This window comes from Mastigoproctus giganteus, chromosome 4 (genome assembly GCF_048544385.1).
Source record: "Mastigoproctus giganteus isolate SK-2022 chromosome 4, ASM4854438v1, whole genome shotgun sequence".
Taxonomy (NCBI): domain Eukaryota; kingdom Metazoa; phylum Arthropoda; class Arachnida; order Uropygi; family Thelyphonidae; genus Mastigoproctus; species Mastigoproctus giganteus.
The window spans coordinates 223,094,714-223,120,263 of record NC_143578.1 but is presented as its reverse complement, the minus strand read 5'-3'; the positions used below and the strand labels follow the sequence as shown (position 1 = coordinate 223,120,263).

Below are 25,550 nucleotides of genomic sequence, written 5' to 3'. Positions count from 1 at the left end.
TCTCTCTCTCTCTCTCTCTCTCTCTCTCTCAAAACAGTCTGATCACCAGCCAACATCCATTTACTGTCCAACTTCAAACTCACAGAACCAACTTTTCATCTTCCTCATTTATTCATTCAACTGCCATTTTCTGGAGCAACATTCCTTCATGAGTATTTCCTGAAAATTACAGTCTACAGAAGTTCAAGTCTAATGTCAACAAATATCTTCTTTCGTCTTCTCAACCTATAACCCATGCACCGTACAAAATACTATAGGTTCTAATACCTCTTGTGTTTAGCGTTTTCATAAAAAAAAAAAAAAATAAATAATAAAAATAAGTGAGAAGGAAAACACTTAGTAAGGCTTCTGATACTGTCTCTCAAGGAAAGCTGCTATATAAACTGGAGAAGTTGGAATTACTGGCAAGAAATATTCAGACTTAATAATAAATAATCAGACTGGACCAGCATAACAAGTGGGGGTCCCTCATGTCAAGCTCGCTCCTATTCTAATTTTCACAATGACACTGACAAGAGTATACAATAGAAGCAGTACCAGATTAATCAATAAGGCAAATAAGCATGTACTTAGGGCTCCTAGGGAAAGGGGGATATCACTCATTTTTTCCCCTAGCTATCATGCCAACTTTAGCTCTTTCACTGCCACACGCTACTTTAGTTGAGTTTTTGTAATTGTTCTTCCCAGCAGTGTTCAACTTTTCTCCGCATTGTTAAAAAAAGTTTTCTTCCAAAAAAAATCACTCTTATTGTGATACTGAAGGTTAAACAAAATCGACTTTCAATTAGTGTGTGTATATTACAGATTTAAAATAGTAGCTTTCAAGAGTTTCATGTATATTTTTTAACATTTATTCTGTAATTTTCAGACCCAAGATGAAACGTGTTCAATTAAGTGGTGCAAAAACACAAAACTGGCTAAAAAGAATCAACAAAAGGGCTTTGGATTTAGTGGCCAAGAATGGAAAGCTGACTAATTTCTTCACAAAAGTTACACAACCTGATCTTCCAAATCAAAACAGATATCCGCCATCAGAAGCTACTTGTACTGTATATGACTATGACAAGATTGAAGATGAACAAACTTCCACACCTACCAGTACCGCTCAGTCAATTTGAAAATCAGAACATCTTGATGATGTTGAGGTATCGCAGGCTGGCTCAACTGGCACAAGTCTTACTATGGATCACAATTTGCCTGTAAATTCTCTTGATATGTCTAGCGTAAATGTTGAGGCAAGTTGATATACAAGGCTGTGAAGTTGAAAAGATTGCTGAAAATGAAAATCTACTGGACCAAACTGAAATGATTCAATCTGAAAAAGATGAAGTAAATAAAGCAAAAGATCCAAGGTTGTGGCAAGATTTTTCTGATAATGATGTTGCCTATTGGAATGCTTACACACCCTGTAACTGTCAACACCACAATGGGCCACATGATAAATCTTGCTGAACTTTCAAAAGTGGCAAACAAACAAGGTATTCACAAAAACATTTCTTTAGGATAAAAGCCAATGCTGTTCCAAGAGAGATAGGTTATTGTATTCACAATGAACAAGATCAGTTTACTGCTTTGTTTATAAACTTTCTGCTCCTAAATGTTCCTCGTGTTTTGTTGAAAGAAAAGGGTCCAGTGACTGGCGAAATACTAGTGTAATTGCTCATTGTGAAGAATTACTACTCACCGAGACTATGCTAACATACTTAACTCGCAGACATACTTAACTCTTGCGACAAAAGTTGGAAAAACAAATTAAAGAAGAGTGCAATTGCTGGGAACATGTTTTAGAACATATAATAGCTGTTCTTCGTACGTTAGCTGAACATAGCCTAGCTTTTCAAGGAACAGATGAAAATTTTGGTTTGCTGCAGAGTGGGAATTTTTTTAGGGCTGCTTGAGCTCATATGTCAGTTTGATCCATTTTTAGCAGTCAAAATATGGAAATTCTGGAAAAGGAAATCCTTCTTATCTGTCCAAAACCACCTGTAAGGAGCTCATTGTACTAATGGCTCAAAGGGTCCATGAGCTCATTGTCAACGAAGTAAATTCTGGTTATTTTACCATGTTGGTTTATTCCACATCAGATCTATCACATGTAGATCAATTAAGTGTTATACTTTGATACTTAAAAGATGAGCAGTCTATTGAATGCTTTTTAACCTTTTTGGAACCAAAAAACCATACCAATGAGGAAATGGCAAACCAGGTATTGCAGTACGTACTCACTTGAAGTTTGCAAACTAAATTTTTCAAAATTTAGGGGTCAGTCCTGTGACAACGCTGCTAACATGTCATTATAAGGGGATGCAGCAAAAGATTTTAGAAGAAAATAAGTCTGCCATATATGAGCCCTATGCAGCCCATTCACTATATCTAGTAAGCCGAAGAGTTGTTGACTGCTGTCAAGTAGCAGTTAAATTTTTCTCTACAGTGCATTCTGTAAGATGTAAAATCGTACAAGTATAATATTTTATAAAAAGTGAGATTAATATAAAGTAAAGCTTATGAAATAGCAATATGGGAAGGCATTAATTGCTTACTCTTCTGTTAGACAGCAAAACATTACCAGTCACTAATATTACTAAGGCACTCGCTAGGGATTAAAATTAGACAAGGTTAAATTATAGAAAGGGAGCGGTAAGCTTGACAAAGGCAATAAGGGGTGAGCTCCCAGGATAACACCAAAACAACGGGAACGGTAGCAGCAACTACTGGCGAGTATGTGTGAACAATTAAGGCTCTGAAAGGACAAAGGGCAGTAGACTGAATATTGTCGGACATTTCTTTGATCGTGACACCTGGAGATGGGACGGGTAGTAAATACGGGTCAAATGCACAGATTAGAACCAGGACTGGTGTCTGGCTGTCGGCAATGGCAAGTTTGGTAGATCGTGTGAAATAAATCCGCTAAGTTTAACCGGGGTGGCGAAGATGACGGCGCACTTCAAAGGTACAGACAACCTGGGAAAATTACGATTTATTAAAATAAGAGGTTGAATCATACATTGTAGATACAGCTTGATAAAAGTTAAAGGACGAATAGGACAGAATGAAAGTTGATAAAAAGAAGAAGATTGGTTAAAGCTGAAAAATAGGGGCAGGCCTGACACATAGGGGCGGTACGTAATTGAGACGAAAAAAGTGAGTGAACAGGGGGAGAGAGTCAGATCCCTGAGTTGAGTTATGTGGGTGTGTATGGAAATGAGTTAGGGGGAGACAAAGTTGAGATTCTTGTCGGCGTTTAAAAAAATGAGTTAAGAATGACAAAGTGGAGATTCTTGTCGGGGTTTGAGTAAGGAAGGACAGTTGAGTTTTTTCGTCAGAGTAAGTAAAAATGAGTTAGTAACATGGACAGTTGAGTGTTTGATCGTGGTAGAAAATTACGGAGTGTAAGGAGAATAAGCCTGTCCATCATTAGAAGGCAAGAACAGTGGCCGTATGCTATAGTCTAATCCACATCGGATTAGACCCGAATGCAACGAGCGCTGTGAAATATTTCTTAATTTAATAAGAAGTTCTTAATAGGTGGAGCGGAGAAGTGAGGGTGGCACCTTATGAGCTATCTCCTTGTGGATGAGCTGTAAAAGGTGGAGTAGAGAAGGAGTTAGTGTGAGATGCCCTGTGAATTTTCCTTTTGTGAATAAGTTTTAATAAGGTGGAGAGAGAGAGAGAAGGAGAGAAAATGCGGAATTAGTAGCTCGATGATAAAGAAGGAAGCAGCAAATGGAAAGTGGCCTGCATAAGGTGGAGAAAGGCCATAGAAAGAAAGATAGCAGTCCCCGAAATGATGGAGTATGATCGTACCGCTAAGTGCCGGTCCAGTCCAGCTAGAACAGTAACAGCAGAGTACCAGAATTGTGACCCGCACGAAAATTCCACTAGAAGTCAGGAGATGAATGCCCTTGACATATGATGATGCCAGTCCCAACAAGAAGCTGAAGCCCCCAAAACAGAGGAGCTTGATTCAAAGAATTAAGTAAGTGACTAGCATATAGTATTCTCATTCACCCTAAAGGACTGTAGGGACCCTAATAGTAGATTAGTGGAAGTTTAGAAAGATACACACACTGTTTGTTATTTGGTTTTTAGGAGCATTAGCAACTAAGGCCATATTGCTCCAGGATATGCAGTGGTCATTCCCTGACCTTTCCGCATCCTCCGTATTTGGTGGTGATGGGGTCGAACCCCGGTCTAATCAAGAAGCGTGTCCTACACACTGCTGCTCCTTCCCACCTGGCTACAGAGGTGCCTAGAAAGATACAGTGAGATATATATATATATATATGTACGAATTATACACATAAAGTAAAGATAAGTTAGATAATAATTGTAATTTGACAGGTATAACTAAGTAAATTGAGAAAATACGGGTGTTTAATGATAGTAATGACTTTGATTATTGTATAACTAGACATATGTAGGAAGGCGAAAGAGAGAAATTGGATATATGTTATTAAGTTATTGTCTGACATATATGTATGATATATTTTGGAAGGGAAGAGTAAAGAAACACAGAGTAAGAGATAGACTTCTAAATGTAGCTGGGACAAGCATTAGTTCAGAAATTCATATCAAATGTATGATTTATCCTAATTAGAGAAGTTTGTGATATTATAATCCCCAAGACAAAAAAAAAAAAAAAAAAAGGCACTAAATAAATCAGAACAGTGAAATTCATAAATCAGTTACAGGGTAAGAATTTGATTTACATAGGTTGTATAAAAGGGATGTTAACTAAACTTCTTAAGTATTTATAGATTACGTGTAAAGAAGAAGAAACTATAGCAATTTTCTGTAATGATATTGATTGTGTTGTATAGAAGGGGATAACCTTGCTAGAGTAAACCAATGTACGTAATTGCATATTTATAACTGATACTACATAGGAAAAATTGAATAATAATAGTATGTGCCTGAGAGTTGATAATTTTCATGTTGTATATATAAGTGTAAATAAACTATGTTATGTTATATACTAATGTGTGTGTTGTTTGTCATTCTTGAACACTCAGCCTTTCCGAAGGGAATTATAAATAATTGAGACGTTCCCTCGATTCTGGAATTCTCCTGTAAAGCAAGGTCAGATGCGTAAGTGGGGGAAATAAGATAAAGTGGACAAACACATATAAGGGAACAAAAAAAAAAAATAAGAATAAGAAACAAAGAATATTAAAGTAATATTAAATATTTACACCTTCTCAAAAATAAAAAAATCAACCCCCCACAATTCGCTCTATACATTTTTTTTGAACCTCAACTAGCCGGTGGAAAATTCTTAAAGCTTGTCTTGGAAATGAACCTGTGTTAAAATCTCTCTCTAATACCAAATGAGAGGCATATGCAATGGCAACAGCAGCAATTTTGAAGTAGTTCTTTAAGATATTGGAAGATTTAGAGTGTTTAGCTGAAGACCAGTCACAAAAGGGAGACACTAGAAGAGAAGCAGACAATATTGCAAATAAGATGCAAGAGGTAGAATTTCTTTTCATGTTGATCATGTAGAATGAGATTTTGCAAACGTTTCATAGAGCAAGTCAAGTTCTGCAAAGTGAAGATGTGAACTAAAAAACATGTGCAGATCTGTATCGGTCATTAGCTGACCAACTATGCTCTTTAAGAGATGATTTTGAAGCACTTGTAAAGGAATACTACCAGATATAGCAGACAGATTTTCCTTTCTAAGTGTTGCGTCAAATAATGTCACTTCATCTGCTGAAACTGAAAAGGTACTCTCACTGCTCTCAAAAACTAATTGATGTTTACCCAGAAGACTTGGACAAAAATCTCTCTCTCTCTCTCTCTCTCTCTCTCTCTCTCTCTCTCTCTCTCTCTCTCTCTCCCCCCCCCCTCCCCCTCCCTCCCTCCCTCCCTCCCCAGCAGTTTCACACATATATAACTTCAGTGCAACAAAAAAATGTAAACACAAGATTCAGTCAGGCTGAACTTTAAAAAATAATTGTAGAAGACAAAATTGATTGTGCACTTCCAAATTTATATATTGCCTTATACATTTTTTTAACATTAATGGTTACAAATTGCACAGCTGAGCATTCATTTTCTCAACTCAAGCACATTAAAAAAATCCCAAGAGAACAGCTATGTGACAAGACAGATTGAATGCCTTGTCTCTGCTAAGTATAGAAGCAGATTTGTTACACCAAATTAGCTTTGAGGACTTGATCAAAGACTTTGTAATTAAAAAATCTAGAAGAAACTGTTTTAAAAAATAAATAAATATAAACCTAGAGGTAAATCTTTGCTTATATTTTTTAATGCTATTTAGTGTTTTTGTCAAATAAATAAAAATTTAAAAAACCAAAAGTTTTATTTAATGTAGTTGTGGGTCTTGTCTGGAAGAAAACGGAAAAAAGGTTATAAATTTTAAAACTCTTATTCCACGTTCAGCATTTATTGAGTCTTAATGTCTTGTAAGTTAGCATTAGCATTAGTAGAGGCATATGATGCAAGAAAGCAAGCTTATGCAGCATCAGCCAAAAAAAAAAAAAAAACCACTTCCACTTCACCCCTCCGTTCGTTCGAAATACCTGTCCAGTTGAGGCTTAAATTTATTTAGGCTATCAACTTCCACGACAAGGGATGGAAGTCTGTTCCACCAACCAACTACCTGCTGGCTAAAGGCAAATTTCTGCATGTCTATCCTACATTTGTCTTTCCTCAATTTGAATTTATGCCCTCTCAGGCGATTATTCTGAGCAAGAGGAAGAATCCCATCAGCATTGAGCATGCTCAAACCATTCAAGGCTTTATACACCTCTTTCAGATCACCTCACTGGTGCCTAGTCTCCAGACACCGTAATTTGCAAAACTTAAGCCTTTCTTCGTAAAAGTACTCCTTTGTTCCATTCACTAATCTTGTTGCCCTTCTCTGTACTCGTTCCAGCAGCTCTACATCCTTCTTGAAATGAGGCCTCCAGACCTGTATACAGTACTCAAGGTGTGGCCTGACCATTGCCTTATACAAGGGAATAATCACCTCCTCATCCCTGCTAGAAAAATTCCTGTATATCATTGACAAGACACCATGAGCTACTCTTCCAGCCCGTCTGCACTGCTCAGAGAACTTCATATCTGCCTGCACAATTACCCCCAGGTCCTTTTCATTCTCCACCACTGTCAGTGTAGTACCGCAGAATTGATACGTTGCTCTGGGGTTACTGTTTCCCATATGTAGTACTATACATTTGTCAATGTTAAACTTCATTTGCCACCTCTCAGCCCATCTGCTCAACCTTTCCAGATCCTGTTGCAGCAGCATAGTGTCAGTAGTGTCCTTGACAACCCTGACAACTTTTGTATCGTCTGCAAACTTGGACATTAAGCTTGATATACCATCATCAGTATCATTTATAAATACAGAAAACAATAATGGACCCAACACTAAACCCTGAGGGACTCCACTAATAACATTAGTCCATAATAAGCAGCGTCCATTGATTACCACTCTCTGTCTTCTCCCCCTCAACCACCCCTTTATCCATAGCAGCAATTTGCCTCCAATGCCACACTGCTCCAATTTGTGCAGAAGTCTTCCATGTGCAACAGTATCTAAAGCCTTTCTAAGATCCAAATATATAATATCAAAGTTATTCCCTGCATCCAGTTCTTTTGTGGCTGCATCATAGTATCCAATTAAATTGGTCAGGCAAGACTTCTCCTTAACAAAACCATGCTCTGTCCGAGCTAAAACTGAAGTCTTGTCTAGATGATCCTGCAGTGCTTCTTTAACATGTGGTCCATTAATTTTCCTGGAACAGAAGTTAAACTAACAGGTCTATAATTACTTGTGTCAGCCTTTGATCCTCCTTTGTGAATTGGGGTCACATTTGCACATCTCCAGTCTGTGGGTACCTCCACTGAGTCCAAGGAAGCTCTCATATTTATGGCTAAGGGTTTGCTTACTTCCTTTGCTGCCTCCTTTAATATAACTGGATAGATCCCATCCACCCCAGGTGCCTTTCTTGTGTTTATCTTCAACAATTTCTCCTCCACTTTACTCTCAGTTATAAAAGAGAAAAGTGTTCAAGTGTCAAAATAATGGAAATGTTTTCAGATTGAGGCATCAGCGAAAAATAAAGAGGTACAACAAGCTTCTCTAAGGAACAAAATGAAAGAACATTTTTCATCAAAAGCTCATAACATTTGTAAAGGGAATTTAAACAATGGGAGCAGGATCCAATAACAAAAGTAATAGATACGATGAATGAAAAAATTTAAGTGCTACTTGTAGAGTATTTAATACAGTTTACAGCCTGGCAAAAAAGATGTAAACCGTTTTCAGAAATAGAAGTGCAAATTAAAAATGGATTAGATATGGGAATAGGATTACATTCTCGGAAAACTGCCGTGAAAGTAATTGATTTCATTGCAAAGGAAATTAAAAAAGAAATATTTAATAAAATTATTGAAAATAATCTGAAAATATGTTTGATTATTGACAAAGCTTCAACGATATCCTGCAAACCAGTTACTATACTTTTCTTAAAAGTTGAGGATTCAGTTACATCACCAACAATTTTCGTTGAACTAGTTGAATTGGAAAAACAAGATGCAGAGACAATATGTTCTTCAGTTATGGTAAGTTTAAATAATGTTGGGCTTACTAAGAACTACCTAGAAAAAAATTTAATAGGATTTTGCTCCGATGGTGCCAGCGTTATGCTTGGGAGAAAATCTGGAGTGAGCACTAAGATTGCAAAAGATTTTCCAAACATAATACTGTAATATGGCACTGTATCATCGCCTCCATTTTATTTTAGATGATTCGATAAAGGAAATAAAGCAAGTAAATCATTTAAAAATATTTATTGATAGGATATATACTATTTTTCATCAATCCAGTAAGAACCAAATTGAACTTTCCAAAATATCTGAACAACTTGGAATTGAAATTATAAAGATTGATAGAGTTTTGGGACTAAGACGAGCAGTTTTATTGTTTTTTTTCAGGTATTATTTAATATTTTTTCATTAATATTTTAAAACTCTTTCTTGTAACATAATTTAGTTTTGTGGACCTTTTTTATTGTTTCTATTTAAGAATTAACTGCATGAAATAATAAACTACCTTTCGGTATATAGTTTTTTTATACTTAGAACGGTCAGTAGGGCAGGGAACCGGTTGTTAAATTATTTGAATCCCACCACTGAGGGGGAATGCCGGAAACTTTGCACTAGAGACTAAACATGGGTTTCACCACTTCAAGCCTCCAATAAGCAAAGTGGTGGTATTGCACTGGTTGATGAGAGCCATCTACCACCTAAAAAAGACCTGGGGTAATTGTGCAGTCAGATATGAAGTTTTCTGAGCAGTACAAACAGGCGGCCAGAGCACAGCTAATGGGGTCTTTTCAATGATATACAGAAACTTCACAAAGCTACAGTTGTTTTTATCGCTATTAATTTCACATATTTTAATTTGATATATTTAATTTTTATCTATCATTTTATTGCTTTTAACTTTACACTCAGTGTATTTTTTTTTTTTTTACAACAAAATTTATCCTGTCTTATTTTATTATTATTTTAACAAAGTTTCAGTCATAAACGGTTGGTGTTTTTCATTGCAGTTATTATGAAAAACTTTCCCAACCCAGAGGCTTATTTGAAAAATTGGTTGTTTTATGGCCATTCTCTGCTACAGTGCATCAGAGAATTCCAAAGGTTAAGTGAACTTTTCAGCAACTTTCAAATTTGATGAGCAAATTTGAGATTTGCTCATCAGTTCAAAACATTTGGTCTTACTCCCCATGGATTTTGTGTTAAATTGCCCTTTGAGAATGGTCGTCTATTGCATGCTGCAAAGTTGTACCATAACAAGGTGTTGAACATCTGGATTGGAAAACTACATGGTAGTTTAACCTATGTTAGGTGACACAAAATGTTACACACCATGTTTGACTGCACAATGCAAAAATGCTACAACATAGTGATGTCGGCAGATTTTTTGGATGATCCCAGGAAACTCCTAGACAGAAATACACACACACACACACATCCACAATCCAAACCATGTGAGAAACAGAAAAGATCAGGCAAGGTTTAAAAACAAGAATGATAAGATTCCTATGGATGGCATCATGGAATATAGGGACCATGATTGGAAGAAATAGAGAGGTGGTAGATGTAGTGAAAAGGAGAGAAGTACAGGCAATGTATGTAAGAAACGGGGGCAAGACAGAGAAAGAGCAGATAGAGGAAAAATTTTGATAAAAAATGGAGATTGTCGCCAAGTCTAGATAAGGATAAAGCAATAATGGGAGTAGGCTGAAATGGGCATGTAGGTTAGGATATGAAAGAATACATAGAGGATCAAAGGGACTGGGAATGAGGAGGGATAAGCTATGCTTAATGTGGCTATGCATGACCTGGTAGTAGAAACACCTTCCAAATAAAGGAAGAACAAAAATTTACCTACAAGAGTGGGGAAGAAGTACACAAATCATGAGAAAATTCAACAAGCACTCAATGAAAATTGAAAGAAATAAAGCAGAAAGACGAGACAGCATACCAGCATAAGTCTGGAATGGAAAATGTTAAGGAAGAAGGGAGTTTAGTGGCTTACATACTTCTTCCATAAAGCTATAAAAGAGAGAATACCAGGCATATGGAGAAGTGAGCTTGCATCTATCTATAAGGGAGAAAAATAGACATAAAATTTTGCACTATCTACCAGGACATCAAGCTAACTAGTCAGATGCTAAAAGGAGTATAAAAGGATAACTGACAAGAAGATCAGAAGGAAGAGTGCCAGAAAACCAATTTTGATTTAACCCAGAAGTCCAATAGGTGCAGTGTCAGCATTAAAGATGGTGGAAGCAAAAAACAAAGAGAAACATCAAGAATTACACAGAATTCCTTGGTGCATGCCAGAGCCCTATGAGAAATGATTTGGGAAGCAATGGGAAAGAAGGGAATACCAGAAAAGAATGTTAGGGCTATGCTATGTAAGCATTCTAAATGTCATATGTAACACACAGCATATTATACGCTGCTTGTGACCAAGAATGAATTCAACCTGGATAAATAGGTGTATTTCTAGATGAGCACTGAAAACATCACATTGGCCGGCACTGTTTCAGTCAGCATGGTTAAAGTGATGCATGTGATGTTCTGCCCACACATGCCAATACATTTCTGAAACGAGATAAGTGGCCAACAAGATTTCTCAGATGAGTAGAGTACCCCTGTATCAACTAGTTACAATGCTTGATACTGAAAAATTTATTTAATAATCCCAAAATTTTTGATATTTGCATTTCTGTATGCTGTTTATTTGGTATTTCAACTAGATATTGGTTTATAGAATAAAATAAATAAAACTGTAAATTATAGTCACCATTTTTTTAAATTAACTATACAAAGTTAAAGCTTAAAAATCATAAATTACCTAATGTGTTTAGCCTTACTGAAATTATATGAAACTGGAAGTCTTTCTCATGTGCTCCTGCAGTCAGCAGGATTTAAACCACTTAGCTAACACAATGGCTTTACCACTCGCAATGGCGCCTCCGTAGCCAGGTGGGCAGGAGCATCAGTGCATAGCACACACTTCTTGATTAGACCGAGGTTCGAGCCCGTGACCACCAAATATGGAGGATGCGGAAAGGTCAGGGAATGACCACCGCATATCCCCGGAGCAATATTGCCTTAGTTGCTAATGCTCCTAAAAACAAAATAACAAACAAACCACTCGCAGTAGCCAGATCCCATCCCAAAACTAGACTGAACTAATACTGGTACATGGACAACAACAGGGCCTTTGTTTTTTAGGACTAACATTGTCATAAACTTACACTCCTCAAATACCATAAACAGTGAAAAACCAACAAATCTTGTCTTCGTAATAACCAGAAAACAGGCAGAAATATGGAAAAAAGAAGTGTGGCAACATCCTTATTTTGTAATTATTTTTCAATTTTGTAATTATTTATCTCTTATTATACATTAATTTTGTTACCTTCAATCACTCTCTATCTCCCTCATTTTTTTTTTTTTTTTCACTTTTGTGTTGAACACTTGCAGTAGACAGCAGTATAAAAATCACTCTCACTTATTTGGAGAGAGAGAGAGAGAGAGATCTGTATTCAAATCGCATCATACCCTGGAGGAATTTCTAAAGGTCATTTAAATTTAGCCTGTGGTTGGCTAGAGGGGATGGGTTTTTTTTCTCATCAGTTTTTCAGCCTGCACAACACGAAGAATGGCCAGCAAACATACACTTCTACAGGGTGTCTCAAAAATATTGGTACAAACGTTTAGGAGAGGTAGGTAACATCTAAAGGAATGTGAATCGCATAGGAACCCATAACCAGAAACGTCACGGGAAAGTAGTAGCACAGGCACAAGTAGCAGAAATGACACAAGACAGTAATTAGTGGCAAACATTTATTTCACATAATATTAACAATGGAGTACGAGATGGATGCATTTCACGATGTTACAACAGATGCTCGAAGGTTCCACCATGAGACGCGATGCACGCGTGACACTGATACAGCATAGATTGGCGGACATGATCGAACACACTTGGAGTTTCTTTGACAGTAGCAGCAGCAGCAGCGCAGACGAGTCTCGCCACGAGATCCATTTCCGTCTCCACAGGGCAATTCATACACGATAGATTTGAGGGGCCCCCACAGAAAGAAATCAAGGCTCAATAAATCAGGTGAGCGTGGGGGCCAGGCAACGGGTCCACCACGGCCAATCCATCGACGCCCAAAACGCCTGTTCAAATGGTCACGAACACACCTTCCATAATGGGCAGGCGCCCCGTCATGTTGAAACCAAATGTTAGGTCTTACATTTGCTGGAACATTGTCAAGTAATCCTGGTAGAACTTGTTCAAGAAAGATCTGATATTTAGCAGAGTTCATGTGGGATGGTAACAGGTATGGGCTGACTAAGCAGTCACCAACCATACCTGCCCACACATTTACTGCAAAGCAATGTTGTGCCGCATGGGGGCGCACACCATGTGGGTTGTTGTGAGCCCACACATGAGCATTGTGCTGATTGAATAAGCCTTCCCGAGTGAAATAAGCCTCATCCGTGAACAAATCATAGGCTGGAAAATTCAAGTCTTGAACACTTTCTTGGAGAAACCACTGCGCAAAAGCCACATGTGTAGGATGATCTTGGGGGAGCAGTAACTGAACCATTGGAGATGAAAGGGGTGTAAGGAATCGTCGTGCCAGACACGCTGTACACTGCAACGAGACACTCCTAAGGCAGAGGCAATGGCACGTGTGCTGGTAGTAGGATTATTCTGGACGGCATTGAACACACTTTCTTCCATGGCGGGAGTTCGCGTTGAAAATGGTCTGCCTGCACTACTCCTGTTACCTCTAAATGACCCATAATCACACAAATTTTGATGCACACGTGCAAACAAACGGTGGTCCGGTACAAATCTGTCTGGGAAGCGTTCCCCATAAATTCGTTGAGTGGCTCGTCCATTGCCCTCTGCTAATCCATACACTAGGTGCATGTCTGCCAGCTCACAGTTCGTATATCTATGTATGCTCTTCGTGCGCCGACTACCGCACCATCTACCGACTTACGGTAACGTTTCCGGTTATGGGTTCCTATGCGATTCACATTCCTTTAGATGTTACCTACCTCTCCTAAACGTTTGTACCGATATTTCTGAGACACCCTGTATAGACAGTACACAATGATACAATACAGTCTAAGTTACTGATGCTCCTAAAACATCAAAAAACAATTCCTCCAATCAGCAGTCAGAAGCACAAATAATCTACTGTCTCTGACAATGATCAACGGACTGAAACATTTTTCTATCAGGATTATCAACATGGGAGTGTTTTCCAGTAGAGATGTCTGGCTTCCTAGTCATTCCTGATTTACTAGCTGAATAGTCATATATTAAATGCATGTTTGCTTTTTTGATATTCAAATAGCAACTCACATCTAAAACAATTTCTAATGAGACAATATAAAAATCAGTTGAATAAAACTGCTGACAGTATCACCACCAAGACTGGCAAAAAAGGCTTTATAACCTGGAAAGCATTTCCAGACCTACATTCACATAAACTTTGTTTTTTCATCATTTTGATTAGTAGAAAAGTTAGGCACCAACTTTGGCCTGATCAGTTAGAATTAATATAAGTACTAATAATAGAAATAATAACATGATACAAGTAATTGGTCTTATACAGCACAAACCAAAAAAAAAAAAAAAAAAACTTCATTTGCACACTCCTTCCAATAATTTCCACTTCACTTTTGAAATCACCTTGTATACAAAATTCATGTTGATTCCAGCAGTTTTGCCAGCAGTCATTCAATCCTGTCTTTGTAAAAAGAAGTTTCATGATTTTTCTTCTTCAGAGAAGAAGAAAAATCATGAAATTTTTCCTAGTTTTCTGATCCCCAGAATGGGTTTTGCCCTCTTTTTAATCCCCAAAATTCTGCCTACCCAAGACTTAACCAGTACTCCACACTCATCAAATTTTGATAAAATAATAAAATATATTACATAAGCAAATACACACAGTACCATATGCAGAATTTGATTTCCTGTTTTTCATTTTAATATTTTATTATTAGAATACAAAATACACAAGGCATAATTTCTTATCAGTTAGGTAATTAACTATATAATATTGACCCATAAGTTCAAATTTATTGGTAAACTATGGTGTATCTACACTGATATTATATAGTTAATATTTTATTATGTAGTGTTCCAAAATTGCACAGAACAAATATAGATGCATAGTCTACAGCTCAACTTTTGATTTGTATGCCGTGTCTAGGAACAAAACTGAGATGAAGAGGAGGGCTGTGGATAGGGAAATATGGAGAAGTAATGGGGTGTATGCATGGATCTGCCCTTGTTCTGTGCAATTTTGAAAACAAGCAAAATGCATAATGGAGAAAAGATGAAGACTATTTTTGTTAGTTTCCATAACAAAATTTTAAAATCATTTTTATGGCCAAATAAAATATTGTGATCTATCAAAACAGGATGTGTGTGTGCACATATGTGTCTATCTACCTGACTAACTGCAAATGAATATTGAATAATGAATTGAATACTACTTTATTGAAATTTTCCATTAGAACAATAGGCACTATACTTTTTAGCATACCCTAATGAAAGCAAGTTAAAATTATTCTTAATCACTACCAATTCCTCTTTTCTTTTTTTGGCACAAGAATTTTTCTAACATTCAATGAACATAATCATTGCTCTCCTCCTCTAAACACATACATAAACTTCTTCCTCTGAACATTTTATATAAAAAATCTCACAATGAGTATAATAACTAACATATTATACTTTCTCCAACTCCAACTCAATACACTTCAATCTTAGCTGTTATTAACTAAATAAGATATTTTTGTAAATGGTGCATTAAACTAAATGTACTTCTGTTAGCCAATTCAATGACAATTACATGTCACAAATATTTTAAACCTAGTAGTAGTCTAAACACATCAATATTACTACACTCTTTTGCTTTCTTCCTTTCTGTAATCTCATCACTTTTATTGCAGTATATCATGAATGAAAACAATGCTCAAGGTAATAAACCATAATCAAAAAACCTTTCACAGTTAGGGATGCACACCCAAAGGAAAATCAGATTAATGGAAGTAATATATGAAAGGCAGATCCAACCTGAAAAATTCATTCAGCATGTAGAAAACTTTTAATTCCTGGTTACTAGATAATTTTCTGTCCTCTGAACACAATGCTTTTATTAACCAACTTTCCAATAAACTTAACATGAAATAATCTTCAGACAGTGTCATCCTCTTATCTACAATAAAGTGAACTCATGATAAGAAACTAAACAGAATATTGCCTCATTTAGCAAACACAAGCCTCTTAAGGCTAGTGAACTATGGACTTGAAGTAATCCAAGCACTCACTTTAATCTACGCAGGAGTTAGCAGTTATAGTTATTTGCTGAAAATTAAACAAAACATAATACCATCAAAAAATCTCTATACAAATAACATATAGTATTACCAATTTGAAAAAAATTTAACTGAAACCTAAATAAACATTTAGATATTTCATCCATTTTAAAAGTGCTGTAATTTTATTTTTTTAAAAATAACTTTTAAAAATTATGGGGTGTGTGCGTGTGAGAGAGAGAGAGTGAGATTTTATAAAACAACTCTAGATAAATAAATGAATAAAATAAGTATGGTATTAAATATCACTGATTAAATAACACAGTGAATCAATTTTTTTCAATTTCATATTTTTCTAAAAGGATGAACATGCATTACAAAAAAAAAAAAAAATGCTGAGAAAACAATTGCTTGTAAACTATTACAATATTCATTTTATTAAGCAACATATAATCATATAATACAGATACACAGGAGTTTACAACTTCATAGCAACTGCTTTAAGGCAGCCAAAGTAGCAACCACAATAATGCCTGGCTGTAACTGTAATTTTTGTGGCAGCCTTCAGCTCGGGACATACATACATATTATCCCAGATTTACACCTACCTCACATAATCCATGTAATCAAGACATCTTTTATACAGTAAATATTTTTAATGGTTGGCAAAATATTTAGTTTATGGATTTAAATAATTATTAAAGCACACTATATTATCACTTTGTGATGTTTTTATGATGCTATTTTCATTCCTATAGACATTTCTACATTTTTTTATATTTTTAAGAACCTATCACACAAAATCTTATGTCCTTTACTCAAATGAGAATGAAGATCAGATTTCTCTCTTTTCACACCAAGTACAATTCTGAATTCCTTCCAAGATAATTCTTCCTTAATAATATTATAAATTCAGTTCCTACTTCCTTGTAATAAATGTTCCACAGTAATTATTCAGAATTCCTCACAAATGTGGGAGGTGAAGAATGAAAAAGACTTGGGGGTAATTGTGCAGTCAAATATGAAGTTCTCTGAGCAGTGCAGATGGGCTGCCAGAACAGGTCATAGAGTTTTGTCAATGATACATAAGAATTTTGCTAGCAGAGACAAGGAGGTGATTATCCCTTTGTAAAAGGCAATGGTCAGGCCACTCCTTGAGTACTGCGTACAGGTCTGGAGGCCTCATTTTAGGAAAGATGTAGAGTTGCTAGAATGAGTACAGAGAAGGGCAACAAGATTGGTGAGAGGAACAAAGGGGTGCACTTATGAAGAAAGGCTTAAGTTCTGCAAGTTGCAGCATCTGGAGACTAGGCATCTGTGAGGTGATCTGATTGAGGTCTATAAGGCCTTGAATGGTTTGAGCAGGCTCAATGCTGACAGGATACTTCCACTGAATTTTTTTTTTTTTTTTGGCTGATGCTGTATAAGCTTGCTTTCTTGCATCATATGCCTCAACTAATGCTAATAATAACAAGCATTTATTTTCAAGTCAATTTAACTTACAGAACCTGAAAAGTGCCACAATGGATGGAATTACTACATTTCCTTACAATTAACAATTGTCCACATTCAGAAAACTGAGATTTACATATGTAATCAGTGAAGCAAAAATTCTTCCCTGAAATAAGATAAAAGCATGTACAGAAATATAAACTTATCCAATAATATTTGACTCTACATTCCTTCTTTTATTATCCCTGTCTTTACAACTTATTTAAACCATCTGAACAGCTGACAGAAAATTAACAAATCAGATCTCCCCACTGCAGTGACTAGTCTCCAGTCACTGCAGCTTGCAAAATTGAAGCCTTTCCTAGTAAAAATACCCTTTTGTTCCTCTTGCTAATCTCACGTCTCTTCTCTGCACCCATTCCAATATATTCATATTCTTCCTAAAATGAGGCCTCCAGTACTTGCCTACTATATGCAGTACTCAAGATGTGGTCTAACCACTGCCTTATCCAACCTACTTATCCCTTCTGTCATTTTCACATAAATTTTTCAGCGACTTTTTTTTTCTCTTTAAAAATTACTCATTTTACAAACACTAAATGTAAGAACATATCTTAGTTCTTTGAAGAGATTAGGAAACACATACAGGAGACAAGCTAATTTCTTGATTTCATGTTTACACGTACAGAAATTGCTGGAAAAACTTCCGGGAAACATTAGCATTAGTAGAGGCATTTGATGCAAGAAAGCAAGCTTATGCAGCATCAGCCAAAAAAAAAAAAAAAAAAAAAAAAAACCACTTCCACTTCACCCCTCTGTTCGTTCAAAATACCTGTCCAGCTGAGCCTTAAACTTATTTAGGCTATCAACCTCCACCACAAGGGATGGAAGTCTGTTCCACCTACCAACCACCCGCTGGCTAAAGGCAAATTTCCGCACATCTATCCTACATCTGTCTTTCCTCAATTTGAATTTATGCCCTCTCAGGTGATTTTTCTGAGCTAGAGGAAGAATCCCATCAGCATTGAGCATGCTTAAACCATTCAAGGCTTTATACACCTCTATCAGATCACCTTGCTGGTGCCTAGTCTCCAGACACTGTAATTTGCAAAACTTAAGCCTTTCTTCGTAAGAGCACCCCTTTGTTCCATTCACTAATCTTGTTGCCCTTCTCTGTACTCGTTCCAGCAGCTCTACATCCTTCTTGAAATGAGGCCTCCAGACCTGTATACAGTACTCTAGGTGTGGCCTGACCATCGCCTTATACAATGGAATAATCACCTCCTTATCCCTGCTGGAAAAATTCCTGTATATCATTGACAATACTCCATGAGCTACTCTTGCAGCCCGTCTGCACTGCTCAGAGAACTTCATATCTGCCTGCACAACCACCCCCAAGTCCCTTTCATTCTCTACCACTGTCAGTGTAGTACCACAGAGTTGATACATTGCTCTGGGGTTGCTGTTTCCCATGTGTAGTACTTTACATTTGTCAATGTTAAACTTCATTTGCCACCTCTCAGCCCATCTGCTCAACCTTTCCAGATCCTGTTGCAGCAGCATAGTGTCAGTAGTGTCCTTGACAACCCTGCCAACCTTTGTATCGTCTGCAAACTTGAACATTAAGCCCGATATACCATCATCAATATCATTTATAAATACAGAAAACAATAATGGACCCAACACTGAGCCCTGAGGGACTCCACTAATAACATCAGTCCACGATGAGCAGTGTCCATTGATTACCACTCTCTGTCTTCTCCCCCTCAACCACCCCTTTATCCATAGCAGCAATTTGCCTCCAATGTCACACTGCTCCAATTTGTGTAGCAGTCTTCCATGTGCAACAGTATCAAAAGCCTTTCTAAGATCCAAGTATATAATATCAAAGTTATTCCCTGCATCCAGTTCTTTTGTGACTGCATCATAGTATCCAATCAAGTTGGTCAGGCAAGACCTCCCCTTAACAAAACCATGCTGTGTCTGAGCTATAACTGAAGTCTTGTCTAAATGATCCTGCAGTGCTTCTTTAACCAGTGCCTCCATTAATTTTCCTGGAACAGAAGTTAAGCTCACAAGAAGTTAATTTCTTGATTTCATGTTTACACGTACAGAAATTGCTGGAAAAACTTCCAGGAAACATTCACAGGCTTTGTGTTGTTTCTCCACTGCTTAATTCACTGACAAAAAATGAGTGATATGGTTGCCCAAGATTTTGTAAACATGATCTCTCATTGTAGAGATAAAGGCTCTGTGTCCATTTTCAAAATCCTTTGTGGAAAATGATCCCCAAACATATCAATGCTTGCACAGTATTTATAAAATGTCTTCCCATTTGAAATTAGTTCCTTAATGGAACTAATTTCAAATGGGAAGCAAACATGTTAATGTCAATGATCTATTGAATCTTGCACTGAAATCATTTTGTTCTTTATCAGTATGGAGCCTTTCATGAGACCATTTGCTCATCACTATTCTTTCCTGCAGAGCATAAGTGATCAAATACTAAAAAATAAATTTCAGTTCTAATGACCATTCCTAACAATGGACATTTCTTGCTTGCATACAGTTTGCTTTGGATGTTACTGGTGCAGCAGCTAAGGTAATATTGTATCAAGCACAGCTTTCTTAAATAACTGCTTACATAACTTCACAATACCTGCAACCAACAACACAACTAGAAAGCTGTAGATACAAATATGGTCCAAAAAGTAAGGTAACACAAGTATTTATGAGAAAACTTGGAATTATACTGTTAAGAAATTAAGTAACAGTTGCACAAGCATAGTGTTTCTGAAAACTGCAGAGGCGGCACTACTGTTCACTGTTCATCAGAGAGAGCAAAAAGGCAGTACCAATAGAGATATGGTGTGGTGTAGAAGTGCATTCTGTAATTAATTTTTTTATTGAAAAGCAACTACACCTAGTGAACATCAAGAGTTTGTGTATGGAGGAATGTGATGGCAAAGAAACAGATCTACTTTTCTCGTAATAAATTCAAAAAGGGACATTGGCATTATCATTAATAGAGGTATAGGATGAAAGAAAACAAGCTTATACAGAATCAGCCAAAAAAAAAAAATCTTTCCCATTTCACCCATCCATTTGTCTAGTTCTGCCTTGAACTTATTTAAGTTGTCAACCTCCACTACAAACTAACCCTGGGGTCTTACATCTGGTGAGTATAGGCTTGGCACACCCAGGGTCCTGAGCTGGATATCATCATTCTTCTCTTTCTTGGTGATTCCTCTCTCTCTCTCTCTCTCTCTCTCTCTCTCTATCTCTCAGGGTAACTTGGAAATTTGCCCAATACAAGCAAAAAAAAAAAAAAACAGAAGCGTCACTGTAACATTTTGTGTCTCAGTATTGTTTCTAACCAACATTTTCAAATTCACAAACATAACCTTATTTTTTTAACCTTTCAAATTCACAAGCATAACCTAAAATAACCTGCATGTGGTGGTGACCTTGAGTTCAATCTCATGGTGGCATGACTATACTTGCTATTATTTTACAAAATAGTAGGACACACAATGAGTACATTATTTTTACTTTTCATTTTAATTTGTAACATGGGCACACCTCTCTATGTTTTTGGCAACTTTCATTTAATCATCCCCTATGCCTTTTCATATCATAGCCTATGCCTTTTCATATCATAGCCTATGCCTTTTCTATTATGAAACTGCTAAAATTCATTAAAGTCTACATCATACAATGCATTAAATGTTACTAAGCACATAGGCGCACCCATGATTAAATGAAATAGTCTCATGGTGCCATCTGAGGTGATGAGCATTGCCATCTTAAGCTGTCAGTCAATGCCTGTTTGAAGTCAAAAACTTGCACATCAAGAGTATGCTTGTTCCCAAAACAAAAAACTCATCTTAAGAATTCAGAAAGAGCATCAGTGAAAATACAGAAGCTTAACTCTATCCCAAAGGAGAAGTTCTAGAAGCTCAGACAACTTGGTCACAATGAAAAAAAATTTCATTGAGGCCAATATTTTGAGGACAGGGGGCGCAGTTGTCCTTCAGTAATGCATAAGTATATGTTTTTTTTTTTAATTCAGTCTAGGAACATATTTGATAAGACCTCATAATTATCTATATGAAACTGCTAAAATTCATTAAGGTCTATATCATACAATGCATTAAATGTTACCAAGCACATAGGCACACCCATGAAGGGAAGGGCTGACAAGGCTAGAACATCCCTCCCAAGAACATTTTGTTTTATATAATTGTACTAGCAGCTGAACTCCAGATTATGGATATGCCTGTCACCGCATTGCGGGCATGCCCAAATTCCGGACAGATTCAAGCAAACGAAGTGAGAGTTGTTTAACAGACTTTCATTTTTTGCTAGTGAAAAAAGGTTAGATTAGTTTATGCCAGTAATTCGGTATGGATTCAAGCAAAGATGCCACTTCCTCATGAGGTGTACCCATAATCTGGAGTTTTACTGTACTGGCACATGTTCTCAATTGTAAAAACTACCAATGTGGAATGTATAAAACCCCATCATCATCATCAGCCATTTTCAATCCACTGCATGATGAAGGCCTCTCCAGCAACTTTCCAGTTCCTTCTGTTTTGAGCACTGGCCATCCATTTACTACCCAAAAACTCATGAATTTCATCTATCCATCTCCGCCTTTGTCTTCCAGGTTTTCTTCTAGCTCCTCTTGGGTACCATTCTGTTATTTTCTTAGTCCATCTGTCATCATGTCTTCGAGCTATGTGTCCTGCCCAAGACCATTTTAGTTCTTTAGTTTTGATAAGAATGTCCTTTACTTGAGTTTGCTGCCTAATCCATGTGTTTCTCTTCTTATCTAACAGTCTGATTCCCAATATAATTCATTCCATTCTTCGCTGTGTAGTTCTCAGCTTCTCTTCCATTCTTTTGGTGAGTGCCCAAGTTTCACTTCCATAAGTCATGGTGGGGAGTATACATTGATTCATTATTTTACGTTTCAGACAAACTGGGATATTGCTCTTCAGTATGTGACTGTATTTCCTGAATGCTATCCATCCAAAATTTATTCTTCTCTTGACTTCCAGCCATTTATCATTATTACAGCTAATAACTTGTCCCAGATAAGTAGATGACTCCACCTTTTCAATTACTGCTCCTTCAATCATTATTTCCCTTTCTGTGGCATACTTGTTCATCATTACTTTTGTTTTAGCCATATTCATCTTTAGTCCAAAATCCTTACTAACTGTGCATAACTGATTAAGATTTTCCTCTAATTCTTTGGGATCGTAGCTTATGACCACAATGTCATCTGCAAATCGTAAATGGTTTAGGTACTCTCCGTTCACATTGACTCCTTTCTGCGACCAGTCTAATCTTCTGAAAGCTTCCTCAAGGGCAGCAGTAAACAGCTTCGGAAATATTGTGCCTCCTTGTCGAACTCCCTCCTTTCTCGATTTTAAATTTGCTACTGTCTTTGTCTAGTCTAATAAAGGAGGTAGCACTCTCATATATTTTCTTCAAAATCATAATATATGGAGTATCTATGCCTTGTCTTTCCAGTGCCCGAAACATTGCCTTATGCTGTATGGAGTCAAATGCCTTTTCATAATCCACAAATGCCAGGCATAATGGTGTTTTATATTCATTTGCTTTCTCCATTAGTTGTGATATTACATGAAGGTGATCCATAGTTGAGAATCCTGTCCTAAAGCCAGCTTGCTCTTTCGCTTGATTCTCATCAAGTATTCTTTCTAATCTGTTAGTAATGACCCTTGTGAACAACTTGTAAATGTGGGATAACAAGCTAATTGGTCTATAATTTCCAATTTCTGATTTATCTCCTTTCTTATGCAGCAAAACTATGATTGCATTATTCCACTGCTTAGGCGTCACACCTTTTCTAATGCACTTTGTGAAGAGCCTTGCCAGTTTTTGTGTTATGTCTCTTCCTCCCAATTTTAACAACTCTACAGTAACTTCATCTTCCCCCGGGGCTTTCCGATTCTTCATTTTCTTCAATGCATGTTCTACCTCATCGGAAAGAATATTGGGTATGTTGTATGTGTTGCTACTTTGCAATCCATCTTCCCCACTGCTGGTATCATTCCCTCGCTCCTTGTATAATTCTCTATAGTAGTCTTCTGCTATTTGAATTATGCCTTCTCTGCTGTTTATAAGTACACCATCACTATTCTTCAGTTTCAGTATCATTTGTCTTTCTGTATTACTGCTCATGGCTGCTGATTTAAATCCTTTGTTTTCCCTTAATGCTTGTTCTACTTTTCTTGTGTTAAATCTTCTTATGTCCTCTCTGAGTCTCTTTCTAATGGCTTTGCATAACTCAGTATACTCAATTTTCTCCCTGTCAGTGTTTTTCTTGCTCTTCATTTGTCGTCTTTGGTTCATCATGACAAGTGTTTCTTGACTAATTTTTTCTGCTTTAGATTTCTGTTTTCCTATAGGTTTCTTGGGCTTTATCACTTTCAGAAAGTTGTAATATTCCTTGTCGATATCTTGATCCTGAGCAGTCTGCAGAAGCTCAAACTTGTTCTTAAGTTCCAGTACATACTGCTTTTTCTCCTCCTCTGTTATCTCAAAGACCTTTGTATTATTTACTCGAGTCAGTTTTTTCCTTTCCTACATCTATATCAAGTGTACATCTTACCATTCTGTGATCACTTCCAACATTTACCTTATTCAGGATGGTAACATCATTCACAATATATCTTCTGTTAGTGAGGATGAAGTCGATTTCATTAGTTGTTAATCCATTTGGACTCTTCCATGTCCACTTTCTGTTCACCCTTTTCTTGAAAAAAGTGTTCATTACTGACAGTCCTTGAGATTCTGCAAATTCCACAAGTCTTTCACCTCTTTTATTTCTTTCACCAATTCCAAAATAAAACCCCATACCATCCAAAAAAAAAAAACAAACTTAATAGGGACACAACTGACCTAGCATATGCCATAACATTAAAAGTCTACAATGGATAGAGTTCAGGAGGCCTGGGTACGAGATTTAATGTTGGAAAAAAATGACACCAAAGGAGTTCTCCTTGCCTGGACTGAGGCAGTTTCCCATTCAGTAGATTTGGAGACCCCTTTTCAGTCCAGGGATAAGTGCCCTACACCCCTCTGTGGATTTTCTCTGCATACAGTAATGTTCCCCAGGTGTGATATGTACATACCCCAATAAATTTTAACAGTTAACAAAAATCTTTTCATTAATATATTTGTGTTGTATGGTGACACAAAAGATACAGTTTCTGTAAAATTTAATTTAAAAAAAAAAAATATATATCTGTTCCAATGGTATCTGCTCATGAATGCTGAAACAAAATAAATTTAACTAAAAGTTTCAGCCTTTGCAAATCAGACCTCAGTAAAAATTCAGAAAATAAAATTTAAAAAGATAATAATAAAAACTCACTGAGACAAAGATGTCCGGGAATTTCAGCTCTACAAAATTTTGCCTGTTACATTTTTAAAATGTCATTATAACGGCATCGGAATTTTGCTCTGAGTAGAGTAGTAAATGTAACTGTTATCACTTTGTAATGTGGTTACTGGTGTCATAAAATTATAACAGAAGTCCACAGTTGTGCACTCTGTATTGAATAATAACGTTTGTTTATACAACGAAAATTTAGTTCATATCAATTAAGACGTTACAAACAAAATTAATTTAAATTGTAATGCTCACTTTTTCGAAAGCTTGGTTTCTCATTGTGACTAATATACAGTAATGTTTATACATAATTCTATCTCCGGGAAAAAGAGACTTCGTGTGGTTTCAAGACTCATGCACGCAGTGTTGTGCAAAGGATGTAAATAATAAAATGGCACTGCTGCTCTATGTGAATCGTAGAGCAATGAATAATTAAAATTGCCTCAATAGAAATATGCAATTAAAACAAATCAAGATGGGTATGTGCCATTTTATAAATACATACACCACTAATAGATGTATAATTTTCTGTAAATTTATATTCTGAACTAAAATGTATTTTTTGATCTATCCGAACATCCCATTAAGTAGTACTAATGATAAACGACTAACTTGATTTTTCAGCCTACCAGAAAGTAGAAAACGTTCTACAAAATTTTCGTCACCACGTCATCTGGTCAGTACGCTCCCGATACGATGCCGCCAACTTCTGAAAACGGTACAAACACTTACGACATTCTAAACTGAAATGTTAACG

General features: G+C 36.6%; 1 protein-coding gene across 1 annotated transcript in view; it reads right to left on the bottom strand.

Annotated features, from left to right (window-relative positions):
* Positions 1 to 25,171, bottom strand: part of axo (axotactin) — a 564,741-nt gene extending 539,570 nt beyond the window's left edge. The window contains exon 1 of the mRNA XM_090371184.1: positions 25,049 to 25,171. The gene's annotated coding sequence lies outside the window, so the exon portion shown is untranslated. The remainder of the gene's footprint in view (positions 1 to 25,048) is intronic.
* Between the last annotated feature and the right edge of the window lie 379 nt (positions 25,172 to 25,550).